General features: G+C 50.1%; 1 protein-coding gene across 10 annotated transcripts in view; it reads left to right on the top strand.

Annotated features, from left to right (window-relative positions):
- Nucleotides 1-15912: 15912 nt before the first annotated feature.
- The window catches only part of L1CAM (L1 cell adhesion molecule), a 53305-nt gene continuing 42647 nt past the window's right edge, over nt 15913-26570 (top strand). For 3 of the 10 annotated variants that reach the window (XM_043974111.1, XM_043974118.1, XM_043974119.1), the window contains exons 1-2: nt 15914-16021; nt 26228-26278. The gene's annotated coding sequence lies outside the window, so the exon portion shown is untranslated. Of the gene's footprint in view, nt 16022-22843; nt 22930-25198; nt 25287-25778; nt 25800-26227; nt 26279-26570 lie in introns of those variants that run through there. The other 7 variants (XM_043974117.1, XM_043974120.1, XM_043974114.1 and 4 more) reach the window with 6 other exon arrangements.

The following is a 26570-nucleotide window of genomic DNA, read 5'->3' on the forward strand; positions in this document are numbered from 1 at the left end:
TTCTCTGAATTCTTTATATTTGTCATTTTCCATTGTAGTAATAGTCCAACATATTCTTGTCTAGTCATCATCTAATCCATAGGCATCACTTTCTTTAAATAAAAGTATTTTATTATTTTCCAGTTACATGTAGAAATAGTTTTCAACATTTGTTTATATAAGATTTCCAATTTCAAATTTTTCTCCCTCCCTCTCCTCCCTCCCCCCCTCCCTAGACAGCAGGCAATCTGATATAGGTTATATATATATATATATATATATATATATATATATATATATATATAAAACATTAAACATATTTCTGCATTATAGGCATCACTTTCTTTCAATCAATTAACAAGAATTTATTAAGAATCTGTGTGATGGGGGCAGCTAGGTGGCACTGTGCATAAAGCACTGGCCCTGGATTCAGGAGCACTTGAGTTCAAATCTGGCTTCAGAAACTTGATGCTTACTAGCTGTGTGACCCTGGGCAAGTCACCTAACCCTCATTGCCCCGCAGCAAAAAAAAAAAAAAAAAAGAATCTGTGTGATGATCCAGAGAAAGAACTGATGGAGTCTAAATGCAGATCGAAGCATACTATTTTCACTTTATTTTTTTCATAGTTTTTTTTTCCTTTTGGTCTGTTCCTTCTTTCACGACATGACTAATATGGAAATATGTTTTACATGATTGCACATATGTAACCTATATAAAATTATTGTCTTAGGGAGGAGGGAGGGGAGGGAGAAAAATTTGAACTCAAAATCTTATTTAAAAAATGAATGTTAAAAATTGTTTTTACACATAAATGAGCTGATGCTGAGTGAAGTTAGCAGAACCAGGAGAACATCATACACAGTAACAGCAACATTGTGTGATGATCAACTGTGATAGACTTAGCTCTTCTCAGCAATACAATGATCCAAGGCACTTCCAAAAAACTTATGATGGAAAATGCTCTCCACATCCAGAGAAAGAACTATGGAGTCTGAATGCAGATCAAAACAGACTATTTTCATGTTTGTTGTTGTTGGGGTTTTTTTGTTTTTTCTTTCTTGTGGTTTTTCCACTTCGTTCTGATTCTCTCTCACAACATAACTAACGTGGAAATATAATTAACATAATTGTACTGTATAACCTGTATTAGATTGCTGGCTGGCTTCGGGAGCAGGGGAAGGAAAGGAGGGAGGGAGAAAAATTTGGAACTCAACATCTTACAAAAATGAATGTTGAGGGGCAGCTAGGTGGTACAGTGGATAAAGCACCTGCCCTGGATTCAGGAGGACCTGAGTTCAAATCTGACCTCAGACACTTGAAACTTACTAGCTGTATGACCCTGGGCAAGTCACTTAACCCTCATTGCTCTGCCAAAAAATGAATGTTGAACTGTGTGACCCTGGGCAAGTCACTTAACCCTCACTGCCTCACAATAAATAAATATAGAATGAAACAAAAAAAAAAAAACCAAAAATGAATATTAAAAACCTATCTTTCCATGCAATTGAAAAAAAATACTATTTTTAAAAAAGGAAAAAACTGTCTTTACATGTAATTGGAAAAAATAAAATACCATAAAAAAAAGTCTGTGTGGGGGCAGCTAGGTGGCGTAGTGGATAAAGGACCGGCCCTGGATTCAGGAGGACCTGAGTTCAAATCCGGCCTCAGACACTTGACACTTACTAGCTGTGTGACCCTGGGCAAGTCACTTAACCCCCATTGCCCCACAAAAACAAAACAAAACAAAACAAAATCTGTGTGATCCTGGGCAAATCATGTCATGCTGCTTGCCTCAGTTTCCTCATGTGTAAAATGGGCCGGAGAAGGAAATGGCAAACTACTCCAGTATCTTTGACAAGAAAACCCCAAATGGGGTTATGAAGAGTCGAACACAACTGAAGTGACCAAACTACACTAAATGTTTTGGGTATTGTGCTAGGCACTGAAACAGTCTTTGTCCCTGGGGAGCTTACATCTGTTGGAAGAGACAATATATACATATGGACAAAATAATCACAAGGTGACTAGGGTGCAGGGAAGCATCAGAAGCTCAGAAGATGAGGGAAAACTTCATAAAGAAGGTGGAGATAGGGGCATCTAGGTGGCGCAGTAGATAGAGCACTGGCCCTGGATTCGGAGGACCTGAATTCAAATCTGGCCTCAGACACTTGACCCGCACTAGCTGTGTGACCCTGGGCAAGTCACTTAACCCTCATTGCCTCACAAAAAAACAAAACAAAACAAAACCAAAAACCAAAAGCAAACAAGAAGGTGGAGATAATTGGACTGAGTTTTGAAGAAAATGAGGCATTTTAGGAGGTGGAAATTAGGAGGGAGGATAGTCCGAGTATGGGGGAGACAGTCCACAAAGGGTTAGATTTGAAACAACTGCTGTTGGGAGTGGAATAGAGATTCAGTCACGGATGAATTGCCTTGTGGCAGTGAAGGCCCAAGTGAGATTAGATAACCAAACTTTATAGCTATTTCTCATGATTTCCTCCTGATCCATTCAGCAGCACGCGAGTAGGCAAGAAGGAGGCAGATGGTTCAGGGCTGTGGTTTGGCCAGGCACGAAGCCGCAGTGGGACAAAGAGGAAAGTGGAGCCAGAGCCTGGGAAAGTACTGGGGGAGGGGGAACAACTGGTAGTCATCGGGAGGACAAACAATCGTTTTAAGATGGATGAGGTATGGGGAGAGATGGAATGATAGGAGATGATGATGGCACAGGGAAATTTCAGAATGCTTGATCATGGAAGTGGAACACGTGTGGTTGATGGGGAGATCTAGGGTTTCCCTGTGTGACCGAGGTGGCGTGAAAGCATAGGTCATGGGAGTTCAGGAGAATGAGGAACTGGGACGTTAGAGTGTTGGAATGTCAAAATCTTCCAGCATATAAGCAGGAGTGTGGGTAGAGAGGAAAACCTGGGACCCAGATACTCAGTCTTGAAGAAAGGAGGGCCTTGAGGCCGGGGGATAACTGCCACTAGGATCTGGACTGGGTGATAAATCTGGTGATGAATCTGGACAAAGTGAAGCTCAAGGGAGGATTGGTTACTGAATGTTGGTGCCAGAGTGGGGAATCTAAAAATGGCAGAGAGCAACATTCTGACTCCCCCTCTAGGACACATTGCTCCATGGCATTCCCTTCCTTCTCTCCTGGTTTTGCTGCTGACTTTTTTTTTGGGGGGGGGGCAGGGCAATGAGGGCTAAGTGACTTGCCCAGGGTCACACAGCTAGTAAGTGTCAAGGGTTTGAGGCTGGATTTGAACTCAGGTCCTCCTGAATCCAGGGCTGGTGCTTTGTCCACTGCAGCACCACCTAGCTGCCCTCTTGCTGGTGACTTTCTGGACTTCAACCCTACTCCAAGAAACCTCTCCATCCACCTATGGCTCCACAGGGACTGTCTTGCTTGGGCCCTTCCATCTTTTTTTTTTTTTGCAGGACAATGGGGGTTAAGTGACTTGCCCAGGGTCACACAACTAGTAAGTGTCAAGTGTCTGAGGCCGGATTTGAACTCAGGTACTCCTGAATCCAGGGCTGGTGCTTTATCCACTGCGCCACCTAGCCGCCCCCTGGGCCCTTCAATCTTGCTGCAGACAGACACTTTGAGGGTACCTACAACTCCATAGAATCTGCCCTACCCTTGCCCAGCAACCTCCATGGCCCCACCACCTTTTTTTTTTTTTTTTTTGGTGTGGGGCAATGAGGGTTAAGTGACTTGCCCAGAATCACACAGCTAATGAGTGTCAAGTGTCTGAGGCCAGATTTGAACTCAGGTCCTCCTGAGTCCAGGGTGAAATTTCTTTTTCTTTCTTTTTTTTAAAATTTCTTTTTTTGGGGGGCAACCCATCACCTATTTCCTGACACATACAGCTGCCCAATGCCTGTGTCAACCCAGGGAGAACTTCAATGGACAATGATAATCTACCTGAACTCATTCCTGGACTTCAACAAGACACCAGGCCTCCCCTCCTTTGGAGCTTCCTTCTTTAGGATATTTTCCCCCATTAGAATGTAAGGTCCCTAATTAAGGACAGGGCCTATCTTTTTGCTTATATTTGTATCCCCAGTGTTTAGTTCAGTGCTTGCAACATAGAAAGTGCTTAATAAATGCTTGTTGCTTTGCCTTGCCATGTACATCATGGTCCAGCCAAACTGGTCTTCTTACTGTTCCTCAAATAGCCTTGTACTCAATGTCTCCCATGCCTAGCTACCACTCAGAATCTTGAGTTTTCTTTTTTTCTTTCTTCCTTTTGAGGTAATGGGGGTAAGTGACTTGTCCAGGGTTACATAGCAGTAAATGTCTGAGGCCAGATTTGAACTCAGATCCTCCCAACTTCAGGGCTAGTGGTCTATCCACTGTGCCACCTGGCTGTCCCTTAAAAAATTAAAAGTGGGGGCAGCTAGATGGCACAGGGGATAGAGCACCAGCCCTGGAGTCAGGAGGACCTGAGTTCGGATCTGGCCTCAGACACTTAACACTTACTAGCTGTGTGACCCTAGGCAAGTCACTTAACTCTCACTGCCCTGCAAAAATAAATGAATGAATGAATAAACAAACAAACAAACAAATAAATAAAAGATTTAAGCATCAAAAAGGAACTGGGTGGACCTAATTCCCACACCTGTACAATTTTATAGTGAATGTTAAATTCAACATGATGGTAACATTAGGGTCCACTTGTCTCTTTTGAACTTCCTGCTCTCTACTGTGTATTTTAAATGTACTGTTGAGGTTCTTTTCTTTCTTTGTTTTTGAGAGTTTGGGTTTTTTTGCATCTCTATCATTATCCATCCCTCCACAACACCCTCCCCCAAATGAAAGTCCACTTTTGTCACAAATCAGTATAGTCAATTAAAAGAAACACTCACATCTCCATTTGAAAATGCATCCCATTTGGCACCTTTAGTCCATCACTGCTCTTCCAAGAAGTGTGATATGTGATTCTTGATCAGTCTTCGGCAGTCATAATTGGTCATTACATTCATCACACTCCTTCATTATTTCAAAGTTGTTTGTTTTCACATGTATTCCTACTTTTTCTCCTGGTTCTGTTCAGCTCGCTCCCTGGGTCTCAGTCTTCTGCATCAATTCATTCAAGTCTTCCCAAGTTTCTCTGAATCTTTTTCTCAATTCTTATATTAGAGTATGCCTACTATTATACCACAGTATAATTCTTATACTACAGTAATGTTCCATAGCCTTCATATGCCCCAACTGGTTCAGCCATTTGGGGGAGGGGGTACCATTTTTGTTTCCAATTCTTGGCTACAACAAAAAGAGCTGCTATAAATATTTTTGTACCTATGGATCCTTTTCCTCAATCCCTAGTTTCCGTTAAGATGCAGATCAACAAAGAAAGAGGCAAAGGACCCATAACATACAAAAATATTTATAGCAACTCTTTTCACAGTAGCCCCAAATTGGAAACTTAGCAGGGGATGGTGGTGGTGGGATTTCCACCTACTGGAGAATGGCTAAATAAATGATGATATATGAATGTAATGGAACATTATTGTTTTGTAAGTAACGAAGAAATGGATAGTTTCAGAGGAACTAGGAAGACTTCTTTGATATGGTACAGAACAAAGTGAACAGAAGTAGGGAATAGTTCCTACAGTTATAACCAATTTTGAGAGAAAAACAACTTGGAAATGCTGTAGCATTTGTACCAGTGAAATGATAAGCCAGGAGGCCAAGAGATTCACTGGCCTCCTGCCAGAGAGGGGATGGGCTTCTTCAGACACAGGCCTAGGCAATGTGGGGATTTCTTTTGCTGCACTCTGTGGGTTTATGATGAGGAACCTGATTTTTTCCTTCTTTCTTTTAAATAAAAAAGAAATGTCATCATATATCTGTTTGTTTTTCCTATTTAAATGTTTCCCTTTGATCTCTAAGCTTCCTTGATGGGATGGATAGTGTCTGGTGGTTCCTCCAGTCCCTCATTCCAGGAAAAAAAGAAACAAAAATCAGCCCAGGAGTTCAGGAATAAGGAGACTGTGTGTACTCAGGTGCCGCCTCTTCCAAATGCTGTATACTATGTTTATGAATAGATGGCATTGTAGGCTTCTCTGTGTAGGCCTTCTCATATGGAATGAGCATAGGAAAGAGTCAGGAAGCCTGGCTTCCAACTCCCAGCTCAGCCACTTGTGGCCTTGGGCAAGTCGCTTGACCTCAGTATACCTCAATTTTCCCTTCTGTACAATGGGGAGATAGTCCCTGCCCCTCCCTATCTTGCAGGCATGTTGTGAGAATAAATCAGATCACCTGTAAAAAACCAAACCAAAACAACAACCGTCTCCCTTGGTTTCAGTCTCAGTCTAGAATGAGGGTAACCTTCTACATGAAGTCTTTTTTGATCCCCCAGCTCCAACTCAAATCAGCTTCTATCTCTTTTATATATGGCTAGGCAATGGGGGTGGGACAGGAGAGGAGGAGATCAAGGCCTAAGATAGAATCATAGCAAGCAAGAGGAAGATAAGGAAGAGGTCAAAGGAACAAGCATTTGTTAAGTGCCTGCTACATGTCAGGCACTGTGCTGAGTGCTAGGGATACAAAGAAAGGCAAAAAATAGCCTTTGTCCTCAAGAAGCTCACAGTCTAATGTAGAAGACAACCTGGAAACAACCATTTCAAAAACTCAACAGGATAGATTGAGGAGGACTGATAAAGGCTTCTTGTCAAACTGAAGGAAGCCAGAAGGCAGAGATGAGGAGAGAGAGAGATCCAGGTATGGGTGAATAGCCAGTGAAAATTCCTCTAATCAGAGATGGAGTGTCATGTGCAAGGAACAGAGAAAAGTCCAGTGTCACCAAATGGCTTTGATCAGTTTGGTGGCTGAGTGGAGGATGTGCTGGAGTGGGGGGGGGGCAGGGGGCAAGAATTATAGCAAGAAACAGAGCAAAGTGGTTTCCCCAGCAGAGATGTGCCTGGGTGGGTGGGTGGGGGGGACACTGTGAGGATGTAGAGGCCCTGAAATACAGTAGGCATGAGTTATCTTGGTTATATTTATTCCCTACATGAGTGTCTCCACATTTCACTTTTGAGTGAATATAGATCTCATTTAGGGGGCCCTGTAGCATTTTGTATATCAGCAATCATCTAGCGGACCTTGCTATCTGCAGGGAAACCCTCTTCCCTTTAGATTCTGCACTGGAGAGCATTTCAATTTCATTTTGCTTTGTATTAGTGATTTGAAACAATCTTTTGTATGCATTTGACACCACTCCTTTTTTTACTGTTCATTGTAGGTAATTTTCAATAGCTTATTAGTGCACGCCGAATTTATGTTCTATTTCATTCTGCCTCTCCTGCAACCACATGGCACAGACTGGACAATAAGCAATTTTTATCTATTTGGTTTTGATCCCATGGAGATTGTAGAATTCCATGAATTATAGCATCACCAGGGGAATATTGATATTCAAAAGATGGCTTTTTTGTGTTGAGTTTCAGGTTGGGAGCTTGGAAAGCGGTGCTCAAAGGTAAAGTGGCCCATTTTTCCTCTGCCAGCTCACAGTCCAGATTATCATATTCCAAGTCCTCTGATCCTTTAATGTAGAAGGGGCTAAATCTTGTGTTGGTTTGACTGTGGCTCCACGATATTTGAATTGTTTCTTGCTGGCTGCTTGAAATATTTTCCCTTTGACCTGGAAGTTCTGCATTTTGGCTCTAATAGTCCTTAGGGTTTTCATTTTGGGATTTCTTTCAGGTGGTGATTGGCAGATTTTTTCAATTTTTATTTTGCCCTCTTGAAAGATGATGTCTAGGCTCATTTTTTGATCATGGCTTTCAGATAATCCAGTAATTCTTAAATCATCTCTCCTGGAGGCAGCTAGGTGGCACAGTGGATAAAGCACCGGCCCTGGATTCAGGAGTATCTGAGTTCAAATACGGCCTCAGACGCTTAACACTCAATAGCTGTGTGACCCTGGGCAAGTCACTTAACCCCAATTGCCTTACCAAAAAAAAAAAATTATCTCTCCTGCTTCTATTTTCTAGGTCAGTTGTTTTTCCAATGAGGTATTTCACATTTTCTTCTATTTTTTCATTCCTTTGATTTATGTTTGATTGTTTCTTGGTGTCTCATGGAGTCATTAGCCTCCCCTTGCCCAATTCTAATTTTTAAGGAATTATTTTCTTCTACGAGCTTTTTTAAACCTCCTTTTCCATTTGACCAATTCTGGTTGTGTGTGTGTATGTGTGTGTGTGTTTGGTGGGGCAATGAGGGTTAAGTGACTTGCCCAGGGTCACACAGCTAGTAAGTGTCAAGTGTCTGAAGGCAGATTTGAACTCAGGTACTCCTGAATCCAGGGTCAGTGCTTTATCCACTGAGCCACCTAGCTGCCCCACCCCTTCTGTTTTTAAGGCATTATTTTCTTCAGTATTTTTCATGCTTCCTTTACCAAGCTGTTGACCCTCTTTTCATTATTTTCTTGAATCACTCGTGTTTCTTTTCCCAATTTCTCCTCTACCTCTCTTATTTATTTTTTAAACTCCTTTTTGAGCTCTTCCAGGAATTCTTTTTTTTTTTTTTTTGTGAGGCAATTGGGGTTAAGTGACTTGCCTAAGGTCACACAGCTAGTAAGTGTTAAGTGGCTGAGGCCGGATTTGAACTCAGGTCCTCCTGAATCCAGGGCCGGTGCTCTATCCACTGCGCCACCTAGCTGCCCCTCTTCCAGGAATTCTTTTGGGGCTTGTGACCAATTTGCATTTTCTTTGAAAGTTTGCATGTAGATGTCTTGACATTGTTGTCTTCTTCTGAGTTTGTGTTTTGATCTTCCCTGTCACCAGAGTAACTTTCTATGGTAAGGTTTTTTTTTTTGTTATTTGGTCATTTTCTAGCCTCTTTCTTTCTCTCTCTTTTTAATGGTATTTATTTTTTTCCAATACATGTAAAGATAGCTTTCAACATTAATTTTTTTATAAGATCTGGAGTTCCAAATTTTTCTCCCTCCTTCTCTTCCCTCCCCCTCCCCAAGACAGCAAGTAATATGATATAGGTTATACAGTACAATCATCTAAAACATATTTCACATTAGTCATGTTGTGAGAGAAGAATAAGAGCAGAAGGGAAAAACCACAAGAAAGAAGAAAAAACAACAAAAAAAGTGAAAATAGTATGCTTCTATCTGCATTCAGAGTCCATAGTTCTTTATCTGTATATGGAGAGCATTTTCCATCATGAGTCTTTTGGAAATGTCTTGGATCATTGTATTGCTGAGAAGAGCTAAGTCTGTTATAGCTGATTATCACACAATGTTGCTGTTACTGTATACAATGTTCTCCTAGTTCTGCTCACTTCACTCCGTATCAGTTCATCTTTCCAGGTTATTCTGAAATCCACCTGTTCATCATTTCTTATAGCACAATAGTATTCCATTACATTCATATCCCACAACTTGTTTAGCCATTCCCCAGTTAACAGACATCCCCTCTATTTACAATTCTTTGCCACCATCTAGCATATTTCTTGAATTTTAACTTTATGTTGAAGTTGGGCTCTCTTCCCAGGGTGAAGCAGGTATTGTCTCAAGCTTCAGACCATTCTTGCTGCTGCTCTCAGAGCTAGTTCTCTAAGTTTTCAGTTTTTCCAAGGTGGTATAGTCTAAGGAGAAGTGTGTTTACAGCTCTCCTGGCCTGGGCTCTGGTTTGTGAGTGATCACAAGCACTCTTCTCCACCCTGGAACTGTGACCAGGGCCACTTGCACCCCTGCAGCCTCAAGCACTAGTGAGCTCTAGCACTCCTTACCCTGGGACAGTGACCCAGAATTGATGAAACAGAGTTCTGCACCCAGTGCCAGCAAAGGGTCCCCTGTAACCTCCTGAACAGTTGTCTAACTCCCTTACTATCTGTGAGCTCTCAAGCTCCTGAAGCTGCTGCTGCTGCTGCTAAACTGCCTCTAAGGCCTGCTGCTGGAAAATTGTTTCATCATGACCTTTTGTTGGTCAGGGATTGGTTGGAATTCAATTTGAGACATTACTTTTAAATTGTTAGGAGGGGAATTTGGGAGAGCTCAGATGAGTCCCTCTGCTTGCTTCACCATCTTGGCTCTGCCTCCCCTAGTTCACAGTCCAACTACAGAGTCTGTACAAAATCTAATGGTCCAACTTCATGGGGTGCCCATCCAACTGCATGGCGTAGGCTGGACATTTTTCATCCATTTGGTTTTTCCCATATGCATGTTAGGCTGATTCATTTTGAGTAGCTAGGGATCTCATGAAGGGGGCCCTGTAGCCAGGAGCATCTGTAACTAGGAGCATCTGGAGGACCTTGCCATCCCCAAGGAAGCCCTCTTCCCTTTGGACTCTGCACTGGACACTCTCCATGATAGCAGTGGACACCTTGTTCAAACATATGTCTCTTTGTTTACACTTAGATGGATACTGATAATCAGAGGATTGTCAAACAAAATTATCCGGTGTCACCTTGACACACCCTTGAGAGACACGTGGCTGGAAGAGAGCCCTTACCAACTCAAATGCTCTCTGGTAATCAAAGAATAAACAGAGATTTGGACAGGATCATTCAGTGTCACTCTGTCATTCTGTAGGCAAGGAAACTGAAGCCCAGGGAGACTGAGGGACTTGCCCAAGCTAAGAGGGAGCAGAGTTGTTGTATTGGAAAAATCATATCCCATCTCTTTCCCTGGTCAGCCCAGCTTTTTGTCCCTTCTAGTGGCCTCTCCTTATCTTCCGGTATTCTCTAACTATGATCTTGCCCTTAGGGAGTGAGGAGGACTGGGCAAAGCAGATAGGATTCCTCACTCCCTCCAACCCCATCTTTTGTATCAAGTTAAGATAAGGTGACAGCATCCACAGTAGCAGAGAAGAGGGTGGGGGCTAAAGAACCATAGGTTATTAGCCCTGAAAATCATGAAATCACAGGATCTGGGACCTGGAGCTGCTGGAAATGACTTGAGAGACTGAGTCCAAACACACGTGGTTTTTCCAATACAACAACTCTGCTCCCTCTTAGCTTGGGCAGGTCCCTCAGTCTCCCTGGGCTTCAGTTTCCTTGCCTACAAAATGACAGAGTGAGACTGAATGATCCCTTCCAAATCTCTGTTTATTCTTTGATTACCAAAGAGCATTTGAGTTGGTAAGGGCTCTCCTCCAGCCAGGTGTCTCTCAAGGGTGTGTCAAGGTGACTCCCAGGGGACAGGAGATTCTCCTGGCATGGCTCTGAGTGCAATGGACAGGTTCACTTTCTCTCCTGCCCCATTCTGGGCCTTGGTGTATAGAGAGAACACAGGAGGAAGTGGGATCATCATGGAACCACCAAATCCCTGAGTTGAATGGGATCTCAAAGGTCATTTAGGCAAACTTCAATGGGAGCACAATTGTCCTCACTTTATACCATTTCTCCAGTGAAGGCCTCCAGTGGGGAGGAGTCACTAACTTCCAAGGTGGTCCTCCCTCCCCACTTTGGGCCATCCCCTTGAAGCAGTCCCTGCTTGAAGGCAGGGAGATGGATGACAGGACCTCTGGAGGAGGTCTTGCAGTAAGGTGGACCAGGAGAATCTTCTGTCCCCTGGAAGTCAGGCAAGAGAGATGCTATATCCCCCATTTGAAAGCTATGGAAAGTGAGGCCTAGCGCAGCTGTCCTGCTTTGGGGAGAGATGGGGACTATACAGTCTTTGTACAAAAAGATGTGGTGAGGGGGCAGCTAGGTGGCGCAGTGGATAGAGCACTGGCCCTGGAGTCAGGAGTACCTGAGTTCAAATCCAGCCTCAGACACTTAACACTTACTAGCTGTGTGACCCTGGGCAAGTCACTTAACCCCAATTGCCTCACTAAAAAAAAAAAAAAAAGATGTGGTAAAGGACAGTTAGGTGGCACTGCAGTGGATAAAGCACTGGCCCTGGATTCAGGAGGATCTGAGTTCAAATCCAGCCTCAGACACTTGATACTTAGTAGTTGGGTTACCCTGGGCAAGTCACTTGACCCTCATTGCCCTGTCCTCCCCACCCAAAAAAAAAAAAAAAGATGTGGCAAGAGTAGAGCTGTGTATATTTAAATCCTTATTCTGCCATTCACCTTTTGCATGATCTTGGGCAAAGTCCTTCCCCTCTTGGGGCCTCAAATTTCTCTGTTGTAAAATGAGGGGGCTTGGGGGCAGCTAGGTGGCGCAGTGGATGGAGCACCGGCCCTGGAGTCAGGAGTACCTGAGTTCAAATCCGGCCTCAGACACTTAACACTTACTAGCTGTGTGACCCTGGGCAAGTCACTTAACCCCAATTGCCTCACTAAAAAAAAAAAAATGAAGGGGCTCGGTTGTATGACTTCTAAGGACTCTTCTGGAGGTAATAGTGAGGAAGACACTTGGCCAAGGTCACTCAGTGAGTGAGCAGGTATTAGATTCCAAGTCTCTTGCTTCCCAGACAGAACTTTTTCTACGACAAAGGACAGCAGTGGGGAGGTGGGTGGTGGGTGGTGGGTGGTGGGTGGTGGGTGGTGGGTGGGAATGCTTCCTTGTGGCTCTCTGGCTCATTCAGCTCCCATGATCCACCTCTCACTTGCCTTCAGGCCACTTTCCCCTCTGGGCCAGTGCTGAAACAGCCAGTGTCATGCCCAGCTGGGCCAGGTAGCTGAACTGCAGGGAAGGTTTGAGGGGTAGTAGGAATGGAATGGAGCCAAGTTGGGGGGGGGGGGTTGGGGCTTAGTGAGAGAACATTTTCCATGAATTCTGGAGCTACTGAACTGTGGTTGGCTTCCTGCCACTGGCCCTGATCAGGCTCAGATAGGAGTAGAGGAGCCTAGGGTGGCTGGGGGTGGGAGCGCCCAAGAGGAACAGGGTCCCTTTGGCTTGGGCTAGTGCCCTTAGATGGGGCCAGGTTGACATTCCTTAGGCCACCCCTACAATCAGACCTTCCCTCTGAGCTGGCCTCCAGCCTGTTTCACATCCCCCCCTCCACCAGAGATCTCTGCTTGGCTAATGCTCAGGAATTAAGTGGCTTTCCTTCTCAGGGAACAGAGGTACTTTTAGCATCTGAGTAGCATTCTACCTTGGCCTTCAATGCCATTTGAATGTCCTTTTTTTTTTTTTTTTTTTTTTTTTTTTGCGGGGCAATGAGGGTGAAGTGACTTGCCCAGGGTCACGCAGCTAGTAAGTATCAAGTGTCTGAGGCCGGATTTGAACTCAGGTCCTCCTGAATCCAGGACCACTGCAGTGCCACCTAGCTGTTCCCAAATAAGTCAATTTTTGATGGTGGAAACTGAAGACATCATGGCATCTGGGGGCATGTGGAAATAGCCCTGACCAGAGTATTACTTGGCCTAGCTTCTGTCCCTTGCTGTGCCATTAATTTGCTGTGTGACTTTGGGCAAATCCCTTTCCCTCTCTGGGCCCCAGCTTCCTCATTTCTACAAGGGGCTTGGCCTCTGAGTCCCCTTCTAGTACTTCCAATGATGTGTGAAGTATGTACTGTTTGCCTGGGGCTAGGTCCACCCTAGTCGAAAGTCTGAGGAGAAGGAGGTGAGAGAATGGTGAAGGTCCCGGGGGGTGCAGCCTGGTAGGTGGGGGGCAGGGAGGGTTATAGTTAAGGGCACCTTTGCCCTTAGAGGCCCCAGCAGCTTTCAGTCGGCCTGGACCAGTAGGGCTGAGTCTCTCTTTCCTGTTGCTTCCTGAGGGGTGTTTGGTAATTCTGGCAAGAAGAAGGTTGATTGAGAGGCGGTGGGGGGAGGCGGTGACCTACTAGTCCCTAGGAGAATAGCAAGCCCATCACTGGACAACAGTGTCCTCAGGACTTTGGAGCACTTTGGTGGAAACTGTTGGGTATGTATATTTGTGTGTGTGGTCCTGGCCGTTTTAGGGTCGTTCCCCCTTCCCTCCTTCTTACCCACTAAACACAGGCAGAGCCTGAGGGTGGCTGCAGGGGAAGGATGGAAAGGCAAGAGAATGGGGCCTGTGCCCCCTAGGCCCAACTCAAGGGATCAGGTTCCCAACATTTCCCCCATTCTAACTCTTAGAGGAGAAAGGGAAAGAGGGGAGACTGCTCTGGGCTCCCAGGCATCCAGGGGTCCCCTAGGAGACTGAGGCTTGGGCTGAAGCCCCACCCTAGCCTCACTGAGCACCAGGCATGCCCATCAAAATGCCTCCTGCCTCCAATCTTCCCATCTCTCCCCCAGGCCTTCCTACCCATGGCGGATGAGGCCTTGTTGATCTGGAAGATTAGGCGGGCAGGGTCTGCTGGGAGCCTTAGGTGGGAGGAGGATGGGGCCCTTCAGGGTCATTCCCGCCCCTCCCGAGGCCATTCTCCCCTTCCTAAGCCCCAGTTTTCCTGCTCCCCCCTCCATGCTCCCCTTGTAGATAAAGGGTTAAATCCCCCTCTCTCCAGCCTCTCTCTGAGTGGAGGGTAGGCAGGCCTGTCTGGGGGACCCCCCCAAGATAGGAATGGGGCCCTTCACAACTTTTGCTCCCAAGAAAAGGGTCTCCAAGCTCCAGAGGGGACTCTGGGAAACCTGGGGGGATGGGAGTGGGGAAGCCTGGGGTGGACCTCGTCTCCCATTCCAGGCCTCTAAGGGAGTAACCCCTCAACAGCCTGGGTAGCTGGGGGAGACACAGGCAAGTTCTCCCTTCCCCCACCCCACAGAAAACATTCTCCTGTCCCTGTGCTGCAGCCTGCTGGTAGTCCGAGTAATTGCAACCCAGCCCTGGTGGGGCGGGCAGGAGGCTGGAAGCCAATATCAGATGGGGGCCTTGACTGAGAACTTGGGGAATATGTTTCTTCCTTTCCCGTGATCCTACCTTCCCTGCATGCTCTAGGGGAAGAGGCAGGTCCCTGACTGAATCTGGCTGAAGGGCCTTGGGCAGAGAGCACCCCTTCTCCTTAATTCTGTTACTCTTCTCCCCCCAGTAACCAATCAGCACCTGAGCTCTCCACTGGGGGTGTAATGGCTGGTGTGTGTTCAAAGCAGAGGATGCCAAGGTCCCTTAGGATGCTAGAATGCCCCACCTCTGCACCCCCCCCCCCCGCAAAGAAAGGAGGAGAAAGCAGGGGAATCTTACTCTCCTTGATCACACCCCTTCTCCCATCAGAGTATTGGTGTGTACTGGGGGTGGGAGTGGGCATGGGGGTGGGGTATGAATGGAGAGTTTGGGGGTATATTGTTTGGGAACAGTTATTAAGGGGGGCTAGGGGTTAGGGAGGTGAAAGGGGACGGGGAAAGTGTAGGGTCCAGACAGGGAGGAGGACGAGGAGGAGGAGGGGGGAGGAGGAGGAAAAGGAGAAGGAGGGGAGGAAGAGGAAGAGAGGAAGGAGGAGGAGGAAGAGAGGAAGAGAGGAAGAGAGGAGGAGGAGGAAGAGAGGAAGGGAGGAGGAGGAAGAGAGGAAGGAAGAGGAGGAAGAGAGGAGGAGGAGGAGGGGGAAGAGAGGAAGGGAGGAGGAGGAAGAGAGGAAGGAAGAGGAGGAGGAAGCTAGGGGAAATAATTCTTGGGATTTCCAGAGGGGACTTCCTCCTAAGTAAAGGGAGAGTCTCAGGTTAGGGGTGTGCTAGCCATTCTCCTTCCCTTGGCTTAGCTCTGCTAAGTATGGGGAAGTGGGGCCTCCCCCCTCCAGGACCCCCAGGCCAATTGCCCCTCTCCTCCTAACCTTACAACCGGCCCTTAGCCACCACCCTCCCTTTGCTTCCTCTTCCCTCCCCAATATACAGCCATTTTAACAGCACCTGGCACGGGGTAGGCATGGGGACTCAGCTCTATAGGTATCTTCTGGGCTGCCAGAGCTGGGGGGGGGGAGGGGAGGCAGGCTCCAGCTGTGCTCCAGAGGTGGCCCAGGATGGCTGGGATGCTCCAGAGCTATGAGGAGGGGGCGGAGGGAAGCAGAGAGGGGGAGGGACTAAACAGGAGCTGGGGTGGTGGCTGGGGAGGGAGGAGGAGGAGAGATGAGAAGGGAGCAGACTGTGGATGTGTGTGTGAGGTAATCTCCCTCCCTCCCCCCCACCCCCTTTCCAATCTCTCTTCCTGCCACTGCCGCTGGTTGCTGCAGACAGTACTTGGGAGCTGCTGAGGCTGGGCGAAAGCAGGGCGGGCACCCAGAGGTAAGGCGTGGCGCCTGGGCATTGCCCAGCGCAGGGCATCCCCGGCTCTCTCCCCTCCAGAGCCAAGCACTGCGACATCCCCAACTCCACACATGCAGCTGGGCTAGATGCCTGCAGAGCCCAGAAGGTTGGGCATGGATGGGAGCCCTGGATGGGGGCAGGCTGGGCCCAGAAAGAGGGGAGGGGATGTGAGCTGAGGTGGGAGAAAAAGACCCGTCCCCTGAAGGCCTGGCATCAGCTGCAAGAGGCATGGGGCAAGGGGAGCCTTGCTGGCCGGGAACAGGTTGAGCCCAGCCAGCTGGGGATGGAGCGGTGATGGGGAAGCCAGGGCTATGCAGGAGAAAGCCAGGGTTGCCCTTAGCTCCTCCCTGAACCTGTGTGTCTCTGTGTGTTCCCTCGTGTTTGGGTCTGTGCATGCCTGTCTCTCCGTGTGAGTCGGTGCTTGGGGCGTGTGTGTGGGCAGGTGTCAATGACTCAGTTCTGTGTGCCGCTGAGTGTTTGTGTACACATTTGGGTGTTGTCTATACATGTGTGCGTGAAGCACGGGGTGTGGGGGGGGTGTTAAGCCTGTAAGTGTTGCCTGCCTGTGTGAGTTACCAGTGTGTGTGTGTGTGTGTGTGTGTGTGTGTGTGTGTGTGTGTGCTTGTGTGTCTATACGTGTGTGTGGAGTCCCCTCTGTCCACCACTGAGTGGTCGTGAGGTGTCTTGGCATGTGCGCATGTGTATGTGTGTATGTGTATGTGTGTGTGTATATGGATGCAGGGTGTGGCCCCTGGGTGTGGCTTGCTCCATCCTGGGAGGAACACCCTGACCGATTGGTCCCTTTCCCTGTCCCTCTTACCCTCAGCAGAGGTTTCTGCCCCCCTCCTCGCCGCCCCCCCCAAGGGAGGATTCTGGCAGGGGGGAGGGGGCCACCTCAGGCAGGTGAGAGGTCTTTCCAATTGTGTTGGAAACTGTGGGAAGGTTTGAGGACACAACCCAATCCCTAATCCCTAGACCCTAGGGCCCCTCCCATCTCTCTCCTCGCCAGCCCTTCCACTCAGCATCCAGGCCACAGAATGGGGAGGGGGCAGAGATGGTTGGCATTTGGAGGCTTTAGGGAAGGGCGGGGGGGGGGGCAGAAAGGATCATGTGTCTGAGGCAAAAGGCAAATATGTTCTCTTCCCATCCCCCCAGGAACTGGTTTTTGGGGTCTGTCAAGCAGTCTGGCCATCAGGGTGGAGGGGCTCCCTGTCTCGTGTCTATCAGTCAATGCGCCAGCCTCCCCCCCCCCCGTTCCTCCTCCACTGGGCGTGTCTGTTTTCCCATATCTCTGTCTCTTCCTCCCCTCCCCTGCACCCCCTCCCTCCCTCCATAACCCCCTCAGTCTTGCTCTTTGCCCCCTCCACTTGCCTCTCTCCATTCCTCTTTCCTTTCCTTCCCTCCCTCCATCTCCTCATTGTTTCTATCTCTGCCCCCCCCCATCCTCCCTGCTTCTCTTTAACTCTGTCTCGTGGTGTCCCTACCCCCACCTCTTGCCCAACAGGTTTAATTAACGTCAGGGATGTCAAGTGGCCTGAGAGTCTGGGGGGATGTCAGAAAGTGATGGGAGCATCTGACCAGATTTTGTCCTTCACCAGCTGGGATTAAGGACCTCCAGTCTTCCTTTGGGGAGAAGGCATCAAACTGTCCCCCTCTCCTGAGGGGCCCTGGGCTACTCTCAGTCCTCCCCAAAACACAGAGGGAGGAGGTTGCTTTGTGTGCCCTGGTGGAGGTGGACAATGGTGATCACAGGCCCCATTCCCCACTCCTTCCAGGGCCATCCCTGGTGCTTCCTTTTCCAAGAAGCCTCCCTGTTAGGGCCCCCTACCCCAGCCCCGGAATCCCCAGGGCTCCCTTCTTGTAGGCCCTGCTCTATACTAATCACTGAAGGTGCCTTTGGGTGAGGCCTGGCTCTGTGGCCCTGGGGGATTCCAGACTCCTTCTCCTTCTCCCACTTCCTCCACCCCCCCCCCCCCCAGAGCACAGCCCAAGAGTTTGGACATAATAAGACTAGAAGGACACACATTTCTCCAGCCAGGTCCCCAGGGTTGTAGGCATAATCCACTATATAAGCTACAGGGATCACAGGGCAGGGCCTCAGGAATCGCCCTAATCTGGCCTGCACTTTAGGAGGAAGCCCTTCACCATACATCCCGAGGGAGCCTCTGCTCTCTGCCAGAAGCCCTCCAGTGATGGGCAGCTCACTACCTTCCAAGGCAGCCCACTGCAATTTTGAGGGAGGCGCTGACATTTCTCTGGCCCTGGAAGGTTTGGTTAAGAAGTGTTTCCTGAGCTCATCTGTATTCTCCCTCTCTGAAATGGCCCAGATTGTTCCCAGGCCTGCCCTTTGGGACCTGACAGAGTGAGGCTAGGCCCGGTGTCACCTGAGGCCCTTCACACAACTCAGCTGGCACGTCCTTCTGCGTCTCTTTAATGGCACCTCCCTTGGATGGCGAGGCCTCCGGTCCCCGGCCCACCCCTCTCATCTACCTCTACTTCATCTCCAGTTTGTCAGTGTCCCTTCTAAACGGAGCTCCCCAGGACTGAACCCGGGCTGTCACAGGGTTCTGGCCGGGGCGAAGGCAGTGAAACCATCCCTGCTCTTGGCAGAGAACAATGCCTCTGCCCAAACACATGCATGGGCAATGGTGGGATTTCAGGCCACTTGCCCTCTGCCAAGCCCTCTCCCTTCCCTGGCCTTCAGTTTCCTTGGCTGTCAAATGGGGAATGAATGTCCAGGCCCAATGAGCCTGGGGCAGGCAAGCCTGCCAGCCGACAACGTGGGAGGGCTTTCTTAAAGAGGCTGGGGGTTGTACAGTGGACGATGGGGAAGATGGGGAGGATGGCAGGCCTCTGTTGATCAAGCTGATCGAAAGTGTGTGGACAGCCCCCAAGGGGCCAGTCTTCACATCCATGCATCTTTTGAATGTAAGCAATTGGGAAACCAGCTCCTGCAGCTTCAAAGCCCAGAGGACAGGCTGAGGATTCTGGGAGGGGGGAGGTTCTGATTCTGGGAGGAGGGTGATGCCAACCTCCTTGAGCCTTGAGATCTGATGGGAGTGACTGGGGGAAGGGGATGTTCTGGACGGCTCCAGCACAGACCTGTCTTCAATACAGGGAGGGGGAAACAACTCAGGGCTTGGGGCCTACTCATCTGCTGGGGGGCTAATTTATGGGAGGATAGTACATAGTTGGTGTGTGTGTCTGTGGATGTATGGGGGTGTGTGTGTCTGTGTGTCTGGGTGTGTGTATGTATCTGGGTTTGTGTGCATATCTGTGTGTGGATATGTATATGGGTGTGTGTCTTGTGGGTGTAGGGGTGTGTATCTGTGTGTATGGGTGTGTAGAGGTGTGTGTACGTGTGCGTGTGTATATGTATGTGTGCATGTGTGTCCGAGTGTGTATATGTACACAGATCAATTGGCCTGTCTGGGGGTGGGGGGGGCCATTGGTGTTGGGCATTTTCAGGAAGTGCTAAGGGTTCCCAGACAAGCTTTGGATCCAGTCCAGCTTCCAGCTCTTCTCTGAATCTTCTGAGAATGATTGTTACATGATCCTCCTTCCTGGGACCCATCCCCCCAGGGACTCCAGAAGCACAATGAATTTCAGAGGCCTTGGAGGCTGGATCTCACCCTCTGACTACCTCATCTGATCCCTTACAGAGCAGACATGGGGAAAATAACAGTTAGCATTCAGCACTGGAGGGAGGGGGGAAGCAGAGTCTTCCTCTCCTCCCCCTGGTCTCCCCCCTGACATTACCACCCCCACCCCCACCATCGGAGGCTGCTGGCCTAAGCATGGGCCCACTGCCCTCCTACTGCCTTACCCCTGGGGCCAAAGCTTCCGAGGAAGGGGTTTAGGAAGCTAGATCTAGGTGCTGGAAAGGCACCATGGGAGATGGAGGCATGGGCCAAGTTGATCTGCCATCTGCCACTGTCAGGCTATCAGACACCTTGCTTTCTCTCTCTCCCCTGTCCCTTCTCAGTTCCTCCTCCTCCTCTTATTCCCTCCTTCCCCTTCTCTTCCCCCCCTTTTTCCCTTATTTTCCTCTTCTTCCCTCTTTCTCTGTGTCAAATGGCTTCCCCCCACTTCCAGAGGCTCCTCCTCTTCCCCACTTCTTTCTCTCCCCCTCCCTTTTCCCCTCTATCCTTCCTTTTCTTCTTCTTCTTCTTGTTCTTCTCCTCCTCCTCCTTCTTCTCTCTTCCTCCTTCTCTCTCTCTCTCTTCCTCTTTTTTTTTCTACTCCTTTTGGAGACCCAGAAAGGGAGGGTATATGAACTGGGCTCTTTCTGGTTGGTACACTCAGACCCTAGACATAGCCTACTTTCCTGCCCAGCTCCAAAAGGAGGCGTGTGGAGATGGGGAGACAGAAATGACTTTCCCCCTTCCTCTTCCCCTTCTCCCTCCGTGTATTTGGCTCTCCCTCCCTGCACTGTCCCAAGTCTCCCCCAAGTGAGATCTCAGGAACAGAGGGATGGCCACTGGCTTCACCAATGAGGGTGGAGCGCATCCTTGCGATGCCTTGGCTTATGTCCCCCGTCTCTTAGCTTTCTTCTCCTCAAACGATAACTCCCTCCCCTAAGCATCTCCCCCACTTTTGGGGTGGAGTCCTAGACACTGGGGCCTGGGGCCAAGACAGAAATGGGGCAGTATAGGACTGAATGGGAGGGGGAGCTTTCTGGACCAAGCCATCCTCTTCTCTCCCAGGTATCAGCCCCCTCCTCCAAGACTGGGGGAAGAAGCTGAGTGGGATTGGTTGGTTCTGAAATAGGTGAAGTTTGTTCACTCCCCAGGTCTCCTCCCCCCACCTAGGACCTATGGGCTCCATACCTGTCTGCCACTCCCTCTTTCCTAAAGCTGTTTCCATTGCTTCCCAAGGACCCCAGCTTCTAAGGTGCTTTGGGATCCTTGCTGTGGGAAGGAAGAAAGCTCAGGAAATAGGGGGAGGCTGTCTGGCAGAGACAACAGGCGCCCAATTAACTATAGTACTGGTAACAAGCTAATGATAATAATTAGCTGTCTCCCACCCAGCCAGCAGGCTCTGTTGGCACCCTGCTGCTTGGGGAGGGGGAATCTAGGCCAGGGATTGGGGGTGACTCAGCCAGGGGACTGGAAGGGGAAGGCAAGGGGCCCAGTTGTCAGGGCACCTTGATCCTTGGCACACTCTGATGCCATATGCTCTGTCCTCCACCCAACTGGGGCTGCCAAGGACCCAGGAACCCTTTCTGTCCTAGCCCTGCTGCCTGATCTCCCAGATGGCTTGGCGCTAGGGGAAGGGGGAGAGGGGTGCCTCAATCTTGCCACTGTGGCAGTCTTCACAGTAGAATCTGTCAGGATATTATCATTTGTGCAAATTGTGTTGTGGGTGTGGGGGAGGGAGAGCTGCTTCACCCCCCCCCCCCTTGCCTCTGTGTTTATATATGCTTGGATGCTTGAGTCCCTCCCCTGACTGGTGTATGTGTCTGTGTGTGCCTTGGATTGTGTCCTTGTGTGCCTGTGTGAGTCTCTGGGGATCTTCCCTGAGATTGAATGGGTGCCTGTGTGCCCATGGGGTCCTTGTGTTCAAGCCTCTGTCGTGTATTGCATGAGCTTTGGGTCTGGGGATGGGGAGAAGGGACTGGGTCCAGGAGACTTCTGGGATCTGTCTGGCACTCTGGGAAGCCAGGTGGTTCCCATCGCTGGGCCAGGTCTACTCCACCTATGATATCTGCATGAGTGCATGTATGTACTTGTAATGTGAATCACCCATGTACATGGCTGTGTGTTCCTGTGTGTCTTTGTGTGCCACCAGAAGGGAGGGGCAGCTCCCTGAGAGAGCTCAGTGGCTGGGGTCGGCTGATGAGTGGGGACAGGGCTGGGGGTGTCTGTTGGGGCCCCCGTCTCATTTCTTCTTCCCTCAATGTCTCTCCAACTCTCCCTTGCTCTCTGTCTCCACTTCCAGTGGAGCTTCCAGACTGGGAGGATGGGGACAAGGTAACCTTTGACCCCTCTGGCTCTCTGCTCTCACCCCTTAGGAATCTGAGGCCTGGGTAGACAAGGAGATTCATTGTTGGGGCATCCCCACACTTCCTTTCTCTCTTTCCTCTCTCCTTGGGGTGACCTGAGGGGAGGAGGGAGAAAGAGCTTGAGCTATGTAACCCTTTAGGTGCTGGGAGCCCTGGGGATGTCCAGATGTGTGATGCCCAGGTTGTATGTGGATGTGGGTGTCCAATGCCAACGTACCCTTTGGTAAAGAAGGCCTGGGGGCTGTCTGTCCTCTCAGCACTCCCTCCCACCCACCTGGGCCTCTCTGCCCTCTCCCTCTGCCCACTTGGCTCTCCCTTCCCTTCCCATCTGTCAATACCTGTACATCTGTCTTTCACTAGACATGTTCTAGGGTTCTCACGTTGTGGCATTCTGGGTGTCTCTCCGCTTCTCTTTTCTTCTTTCTTGTCTGTCTCTACTGGTCTGTCTTTGTCTTTCTCTAACTAGCTTTCTCTTTCTAGCCATGAACTTTGTTCCCTGACTCTCATCTTTGTCTCTCTGCTTTGGCCAGTCTCTCCATCCTGATGTCATTGTCTCTGATTTTATTCAGCCCCCCAACTACCCATCTCTGTGGCTCTCTCTGCTGGATGTTCATCTCTCTGCCTCTCCCCGGGATTCCCAAGCTTGCTCCTTTCTCTGCCTTCCCTGGCCAACCCCTTTCAGGATCTTGCTTGTTCCCCATTAGATCTGCCCACCCCCTACAATTACCCCTTCTCCCTGTCTGCCCACCTAGCCTAACCCCTGGGGGTCCTCCCTCTGTTGTAGGTCCTTGTAGATGGGAAGGCAGAACTGATGGGGAAGAGAGGAATGGGGTAAGGGAAGGTCACTGTGCCTGTCCATCTGTTGGCTATGCTGTGCCATGGGGTAAGATTTCTCAAGAGCTTGAGGCCTAAGGCCTACTTCGAAGGTCTAGTGGGATGGAAGTGCCTTGGCAGGGACAGGTATTTTGGGGTCAAAGGAATGGTTATAGGACCAGGAAAGTGACAGATGGAGGAGAGGTACAGGAATAGCCAGGCTGGGCATCAGGACAGGGGACGGAAGGGGGCACACACTTGGCATTCGTATTGGGCAGGATGGGAAGAAAAGGATCTCTTTGGGAGAGTGGAAGATTAATGGCTCTGTCTGAAATTGGGCCCCTGAGAGGAAAAGGGGAGATTTGATGCAGAGAAATGAGGAAGGGAGGGGAGAGAGAGGGAGAGAGAGAGAGAGAGAGAGAGAGAGAGAGAGAGAGAGAGAGAGAGAGAGCAAACTATGACTTCAAAGATAGGCAGAAGACAAGAACTTGGAGCTCAGACACTCCTTTAAATCATAAGGAAAATAGAAAAAGTCCAGAAAACCCCATGGATGGAGTTAGGGAAAGAAATTGGGATGAGACATGACCCCACTCTGGGGGAACCCCCGACCTATGGGGGAGATGTGGTCCCCACCCTTGGGGAGCCCCCAGTTTCAGGGGGAGACATGGTTCTCCACCTTGGGGATTCCCCGCTCTGAGGGGGATCCCCAGTCTGAGGGGGAAACATAGCCCCACCATTGGGGAGCCCCCAATTTGAGGGGGAGACATGGACCCTGAATTCAGGGAGCCCCTAGTCTGAGGGGAGACATGTCCCTACCCTCAGGGACCCCTTACTATGAGGGGGATACCCAGTCAGGGGGAGACAGCCCCACAGCTTGGGACATGGCCCCAAGCTCAGGAAGCCTCCACTTTCAGTTGGAGCCCCCGGGGCCCCCATTCCCAAGGGGGAGATTATAGAGATGAAGCTCAAACAATCCCTCCCTTCACTGACCTCCTTTCTTCTTTCTCAGAGGTTGGAGTACACACACCTAGAAATTTGCCTGCCTTTATATATATTTGCTTGGCATCTGGGGTTGGAGTGGGGTGGGTGGTGGTATTCTTCATGGCCTTGTTTAACCCCCCTGAGAGACTGTGCCCCAACTTTGAGTGTGCCTTCAGACTCCAAGCCCATCCCCCACCCCACCCCCATGCACTGACACCTCAGCCCAGAATGGGAACAAAGCTTCTCAGCTGGCACACCCCAAAATAATACTAGCCAGGAAGAGGGGATCTTGGCTCCCTTTTTGCCCTGTCCCCCAACTTCCTCATGGCATTAAATCTGGTCTCCCCAACCCCATCCCTCTTCCTACCTGTTAGAGGGTTTCCCTGGTGCCCTAGGCAGGTGTGATGTCAGCTCTAGGGTCAGAACCAGTGTCTCTCAATCCATTTTCAATCCCCAGGGGATGCTGGGGAGGTGTCAACCCCGATGGAGGATGAGGAATCCCCCGCTTCTAGATGGGTCCTTGCCTCCCAGGGGAAACAGGGGTCAGCCTGCCTAGCTCCCTGGCAAACCTTAAAGGGTTAACCTCTGGGCTTCCTTTCCCTTCCCCCCCCCCAAGCCAGGACCACTTTAAGGAGAATGGTCCATTACAGGTGAGCTGCTGTTGTCATGGAGATCCCAGTGGTGAGGGGATGGAGGCTGGAGATCGGGGTGAGGGGGGGGCTGACTGAGGAGCTAGGCCCTGTCATCTGCAGGTCCCCGATGTCCTCTTCTCCCTCCCTTCTTCTTCTAATGAGAGTGGCCCAGGGGAGCGGGGAGGGCAGAGGTTCGAAGTCAGATGAGGGTCAGTCTGAGGCAGAGGCATCTTGGGGGAAATAGGACAATGGGTAGGGAAGCGGGGCAAGCTCCCGATGCCTTTAAGGCCCCGCCCAGGTTGGGCTGCCGCCGCGCAGCCCCCAGGTAGGGCCCTTTAAGGGTCCCGGCTTCTCCGCCACAGCCCACAGGCCCCCTGTGGAGCTCCCTCCTCCTTTCGGAATTATTTAAATAAGAGGGAAAGTGCTCCTAGCTCCCCTCTCCGCAGAGCTCGCCGAGCTCTGTCGCCATGGAAACTAGCCAGCCGCAGACTCCGGGAGGGGGGAGGATGTCTTAAAGGGACATGATATGGAGGAGCCCCCAGCAGACACACACCCAGATAACACGCTGACACCCAGATTCACGCAGCCAGTCTCACATCCCTCTACATAAGGTATCCACAGACATCCACACCCACTCCCCCCTACCCCCCTACACACACACACACACACACACACACACACACACACACACACACACACACACGCTCGCGCGCGCGCGCGCACGCACACACGCCCGCGCGCGCATTCGCCCCCTCCACGACTAGAGGCACACGGGGTGGGAGGCACCCCCAGAGGCACACGCAAAGCCCCCCAGGTCAGATTCCTTCCCAGCCCCCACAGAAGCCTCTTTCCCAGCTGAGGCTTGGGGGGCGGGGGCGGGGGCATCGGGGGCGGAGCCGACCGGGGAGAGAGGGGCTGGATGGAGGTGGGCTCCTCTCCGGGGGTGGGGGCGGGGTGGGGAGGGGGGACCTAGCTCTTTCCCGTGAGCGTTGAAGAAGGGATGGAGATCGCCCTAGAGAACTAACTGCCAGGCAGTCTGGGGAATTCGGAGTGGAGGGGATATTGTGAGGCCGGAAAAGGTCCCTCATTTGTCTGAGCTGTCCAGCTAGAGAGGGGTGGGGTGACCAGTCCGCCTCCCGGAGAGTCTGAGCTGGAGGGGACCTTAGAATCCCGAAGGCCAAGCCCCTCGTTTACGCCAGGTCACGGGGGAGTAAATGGAACAGCTATGATTTGAACCCAGGGCCTCCGATTGCGAATCCTGTGTGTGCTATTTCGAACACCTGCTGGATTGTACCGACCCCTCAGTTTGCCTGCTAACAGCCTCAGGGTCTTCAGCTGGAGCTGTGCATCTTTGCCCTGAGCCCTACCCTAAGGGGAACAGCCTGTGTGGATGTGCCCCCACCCTCTCCCCTTCCCCACAGATGGCTGCCCTTTGACAACTCTTGTCAAATGCTTCATTAATCCTGGAGGTTGGGGGAGAGGAGGGGGGAAGGGGACTTTTCTTGCCTAGAGCTAGGAGGGAGATGGGGAAGGGGAGGCCCAGTTCCTTAAAAATGCTCTCCTGGGGATAGTTGCATGGCCTGGCATGCGGCAGAGCAGGGCTGTTGGTTTGTGGTTGCCTACAGATAAATGTGCCTGCACATGCTGGGTATGAGACACTAGACACGTCTACTGAGACATACCTATTGTATAGATCTTAGGGGCTCGGAGGGCCCTTAGAAAACCACTTAGTCCAACCTTCCCCCCATTTTACAGATGAGGAAACTGAGGCTCAGAGAGGGGAAGTGACTTATCCAAGATCACCAGGTGAGTTAGTGGTAAAGCTTGCACTAGAGCCCAAGGCTCCTGACCCCTCAGGCCAGGGGTCTCTAGATTATATTCCCCATGTTGTACACACACACACACACACACACACACACACACACACACACACACACACACACCCCTTTTACACTCCCAGCATGGATCCACACCCTGCCCTGATGCATACAAATATATACATAAGCTGCATGAACCCCCAACAGACACACCAGCCCAGCAGAGAATATGCCCTGACTCGATGCCATATGTCCACATTGAATATATAGGTGCCCTGCAC

The sequence above is a fragment of the Dromiciops gliroides genome, chromosome X (assembly GCF_019393635.1).
Source record: "Dromiciops gliroides isolate mDroGli1 chromosome X, mDroGli1.pri, whole genome shotgun sequence".
Lineage (NCBI taxonomy): Eukaryota > Metazoa > Chordata > Mammalia > Microbiotheria > Microbiotheriidae > Dromiciops > Dromiciops gliroides.